This window comes from Henckelia pumila, chromosome 2 (assembly GCF_033568475.1).
Source record: "Henckelia pumila isolate YLH828 chromosome 2, ASM3356847v2, whole genome shotgun sequence".
Lineage (NCBI taxonomy): Eukaryota > Viridiplantae > Streptophyta > Magnoliopsida > Lamiales > Gesneriaceae > Henckelia > Henckelia pumila.
The window spans coordinates 114,987,978-114,993,977 of NC_133121.1; positions in this window are offsets into that span (position 1 = coordinate 114,987,978).

Below are 6,000 nucleotides of genomic sequence, written 5' to 3' on the forward strand. Positions count from 1 at the left end.
CACTAACATAGTCCATTGACTAACTAGGTCAATCATAGGAAAACGCCTAGACTAAACACAAGTCAAACAGTCACAGTCGGCCCACTCAAATCCCATGAGCTGCAATAGTTGAACACTAATCAACTAAACCCCATCCAAACTTTCGCACAATCATGCAATCATCCACGAATTGCTGGATAAATAAAACATGTATCACTTATTTCAAGTTATGTACAATTTCTTTATTACAAACCCATGTAATGCATACAGTATTCAAAATACAATGAAATGTACAATCGAACTTGAAATGATACAACCAAAGTATGATGATTCATTACAACTGAAATACTTTTTACAACTACATCAATACACTATTTATAATCATCGTACTAGTCTTCGTTTCTTGAGCATGAAGCTTCTAATCGACACACGCATCGATACAAGCACACTCCCGACCAAGTCTCTCTACATGTCCTACGAAGAACTCCGGAGAAATGGCTCGTGATAGCTAACCAGCTATGCTCTGTGTCAGTGCATGTCAGTCGACCCCTCCTACTCACGATCTACCATCGGCTTTCTTCTTGTAACCAAATCATGCTTTTGAACATGAAGTTTCCCGTGTGCCTACCGAAAGCATCGATATCAGCATACCAGCAAAACCATGTACTGCATGAGGTTAAAGACCTTATGCTCGAAACCTGTCATGCCTTAGGCACTCGAGGCATTCCCTGGTAAAGGTCTATCTGACAATTTCTCCAACTACTAGTGGAGAATCTTCAGAGTAGTGTCATCATGGTAATGACTGTACAAATGCAAGCATCAAGTAAGTCCCCACCAATCCTCTGCCACTGCCTCTGGCATCCGGTACTCGATCCAAAGCTAGGATCCACATGAGTAGAAATATTGAAAACTCGGACACGATCCATCACTCCTGTCCGCACTTGCTGGAATCCCATAAGCCAAATCTTCAGAAATCTTGCCGATGATGATAGTCTCTGGGCAAACTAATTGTCGCATCATCACCTCTTCCAAGGTCTCATCAATCCTATAAGGATAACTCAAAGTCTTAATACTATATCCCAAGTCTCTTGCATGCATATGCTCTGATACCAATAAATGTAGCGATCCTACCTGGATCTGCTACCTAATCAGAGTTAAGAGCATAATTAAACATGCATTAAATAAATCGCTATGGAAGAATTAAAAAAAAACAGACCGGCAGAATACAACCGGTTAAACGAATTCGATTTATACAACCAAATCGAATAAATAGTCTAAAGGCAAAACCTACAGCTAATCCTGCTGTCTTCACTGGTCACTGGCTACTCCAAGCTCCTGATGCTTAATCCTGCACCTACACCTGCCCCGTCGAATGGGGTGTCCAAATACACAGAAAAGACTGGACGTGAGCTCTAAGCTCAATACGAAAGCACTGGGTAAAACATACAAATATGATGCATGCAAATGATAGGGTATCCATATCTGGGATAACTGTAAATAACTGCTCAGTAAAGGTGCCTAGGACATGAGTGGTACAACCCGGGGAGCAAACCCTGTCGACACTGCTCATTCCTATAGGACGTGGACTGTGTCCCCAGATGCTAATCACCCATGACCCGTCAGTCATTGGACACTAGACATCACCCGTCCAGACAGGGCTGAGCGGCCCTACATGGCTCATCTCACAAGATGGACAGACACAATATGATATGCACATGCTGCATAATATGACACACAAATGCAACATATAAGCATGCAAAACCCGCTGGCAATCTCAGTCTGTAGTTACGTACCTTACTACAGGCAGTTCCTAGCAGTCCCACTCTAGGTTCCAAACCTATATCATTTCTACAATGCAAATACTCATGCATCAATAATTAAGCTCTAAAAGCCTTAATTAAGCTATTGCATACTCCTAAATAATTTAAGGAGACCATAGCTATACCTGCGTCCGTCGTCAGCCCGCTGATGACAATTGCCTCAAAACTTAGGCACATCTTCGCCTCGACGTCGGAATCGCTATGCCACTCCCGGATTCCCAATAGGATGCCTAGAACTCCCTAAATCTGAGTTAGAAGGCTTAGGAATCAGAGAGAAGAGAGGAAAAGGTGCACTTTGAAATGAAATCTCGGCCCCCTATTTATAGACGGAGTTCGGAGCCTCCGAACCCGGTTCGGAACGTCCGAACACGATCGGAACCTCCGATCCCATCTTCGGAGCTTCCGATCGCCCCATTATTATGTCAGCCATGACGTCACCTTGCTGATGTAAGCGATGACATGTGCCCTGGTCCCGATCGGAACGTCCGATCTCACCGACGGAGCTTCCGATCTCGATCGGAGCCTTCGGTCCGAGTTTGGATCCTCCGAACCCGGTCGGATCCTCCGATCTTTTGTTCGGATCCTCCGATCCATCCGAACCCTCGGAACCTTCCTGACCATTTTCGAGTATCTTGAATCCATTTCTGGACTTCGTTAACCCATTTGGAATTTCCTTAATCATGTTTTACTTAATCTAAACATGATTACTCGATTAATTACTCATTAATCGTCAATTCTGGATACGGGTTACTACAATAATACTAGTAGACCCATCAACCAACAACCAAGTCTACAAGACTACAAAATACCAGTAGAGCAAAATATATTATAACCAAACCATTGAAATACAAAATTTTAACCAAAGTACATATCAAACTAGTAGAACAAAACACATGAAAAATTGTCCCACATGACACACAATAACACATTAGAGCAAAATACATTAACTAAACCATCGAAGCATCAATACATAACGCGACCAGATCTTGTATGCTTTCTAGCACACCCATGAACAGTTGCTTCGTTCTCTAGCTACAACAAATTCTTATGGCTGCTAAAGAAATAAAATAAAATAATTAAGACATTGCTGGACATATAAAATAACAGAACCAAAAAATTAAAATAAAAATGTGAAATAAATAAACAGTAAACGATTTCGTATAGGATGACAACCAATTAGTTGAAGGCTTCTTTACAAGTTATTTTGTTATGCCCTGTCCTAGCACACCTCCTATACTGTGTCACATGATGTTCAACTTGAGAAGGGATCCTCTCAGTCCTTCTACGCCTGGTTGACTACGCATTGTAGGATCATAAATTATCTCCTTCATCGATATATCCTTCATACATGTCGAAGGTTGGAATGAGATTGATTAAACCTTTGTATGATTGTCGATACCTGTAGTGACCCGCACCGTGATCACCTACTAATCAGAAGATTAAACATGCATTTAACTTAATTAAATAAATCAGAATTTATACAGCGGAAAACTTAAACAACAATAAAATATTGTTTACAACCATATCGAAATAAACAAGTGTATTAACCCAAATACATTAGAAAACAAAAGCCTAGACAATAACCTTTGTGAGGACCTCGGGTTGCTAATCTCATCTTAGGGCAATAAACGATTAATTAACAATTAATCAAACAATACATGAATAATAAACCAAGAGCTAAAAATATATATTTTTTTTAAAACCATCACCTCGCTCGATCGGGCAAACTCAGCCAATCGAACGAGCTAAAATTCTAAGCTCTCGGTCTGCAACACTTTTGGTCTCGCTCGATCGGTGAAACTCACCCGATCGAGCAAGCCCAAAAGCTCAATACTCTGTTTTTGCAAACACAGGCCTCGCTCGATCGGTGAAGTTCACCCGATCGAGCGGGCACCCTGTCCAGAAAATAAAAATGTATCTTTGCTGTACAATATGATTCCAAATCTCATACCAACTTCATATAAACTTCTCAACATGATTCTAGATAATTTACATGCATTCAAACTAATATCAAGTGATCTAGAATACATGAATTCTCAAGTATAAATCAATACTTGACAAAAACAACTTATACAAAGGTTCTTGCTTTCTAAAATGATTACCAAATCATAAATCCATGTCATTTGCTTAAAACCCGAGTCACCACATGCTATGACTCTTCTCGATCTATCCAAGCCAACTCTAACTTGATCATGCCTCAACCTGATGCAATGCACACATACAAACAAAACAACAGCCGGATAACTCCGGTGAGAATAAATCTCAGTATGAAAGACATGCATATACATCATTAAAGCATATGGAATCTATATGCCATAATAATCTGAAATCATAAAACATGTAATAACATGTAAATCATAGAATCAACATCGACTCTTAAATTCTTGAAGCATAACTATTCATCTAAAGCAATAGCATACAAAGCATAACAAAACATTCATATCTAGAATGACATATCACAACATGCTAGATTGATAACTGCATATTCTAGACCATAGGAATCTCTAGATTAATGCATAAATGCAATGCATATGTCAAGGAATAGGCTATCAAATCTGATACCAATAAGCTTAGTTCTTGGGATCCCGGGGAATAAAATCTTTAACTAGCCACCGACTCTCCCAATCGAGGTGGTATTAAATATCTCAATTTCCCTGACTTTGGTGCAACTATAGTGAGTCATCTAGCTCTGGATATAAATCTATATTTCGTGCCATGAGTCATCTGACTCTGGAAGTAAATCTACATTCCATGCCACTCAACTACAGTTCTCCAAACGTCATATGCACTCTAGGCCATTCTGCCCTCTGTGCTATTCAAGGTAGGATTTAAGATGAATGCTACATAATCTTGATGCATTAAATCATATAATTACTGATAGACATCTTGAACACACAAATCAAGAATCATTCATAGCAACAATGTTACGCCTTAAACACATATAAATTTCGATTGTGAGATTAATGTTTTTAATTCATTAACAAGGCTCTTTTGTTTATGTTTTGATGATTAACAAATCTAGGTTAAAATGTTACTAATGTTTACAATGAGCTTATTACAGAGTTAAAATTTTCAAGGCTCAATTTTGTACAAGTTTATTCAAGATCAGAAAAAAATTTCAAAGACTTATACTACTACGAGTTCGGAAGTTCCGATTGGAGTTCGGAACCTCCGATCCAGAACAGAAGGATCTTCGGAAGCTAAGGGACGATCGGACGTTTCGATCATGGTTCGGAAGCTTCGATCTATTTTCAAGGAATATTGTTCGGAAACAGAATGGAAGCTACGAAGTGACGAGATCGGAAGCACCGATCATAGATCGGAAGTTCCGATCTGCTACGGCGGCCTGATAATCTTGTCCGAAAAACTTTTGCCCGACAACATATTTAATGCGCCGATCGAAAGCTCCGAAGTGAGATCGGAAGTTTCGATCCTGTACAAACCGCGTGACTCAAAATTCAAATTTCGGAAGCTCCGATGCTGGGAACGGAAGTTCCGATCAATGCCGAATATTCAACTATAAATAGAGGCATTCCGAGACCATTTCAAGCATCCCAACATCTTCAAGTCTCTCAATCCTCTTAAGCATTATTTGAGCTATTTGTTGAGAAATTTGTAGCCCCTTTGAGCATTCAAAATATATTCATATATCGAGTTGTATCCGGGGTTGTAAAAATCGTTGGTGTAAACACTTGAGTGTGAAACTAAGTGTTGTGTGATTGATGAGGCTATCCTTGGAGCCCTTAAGGCCAAGTGTTGAGTTGTATCGACGCGGTGATCGTGTCAAGTTGTAAGGCTATCCTTGGAGCCATCAAAGTCAAGTCGTTCGAAGTGCTAGTGGATCCTTGGTTAATCGATTTTAACCAAGAAGGGGAGACATAGACGATTTATCGTCGAACTTCCATAAACATCTCTTATCCCTTTTACTGCTTTATTTACATTACGCATTTATTTACTGAACTTATTATAATTGTTTTAAATTGCTAAAGTTGCCAATAGAACCTAATTCCCCCCCTCCCCCCATTAGGTTCTAACAAGTGGTATCAGAGCCACCTTTTTCAAAATATTTTCAAAAAGGTTCTTATGGCAAATCTAGCGAGCGACTATGCTCAAGGGCAATCAACAAATCGTCCTCCTCTTTTCAATGGCATAAACTACGGATATTGGAAAAACCGAATGTCCTTATATATCCAATCCGTAG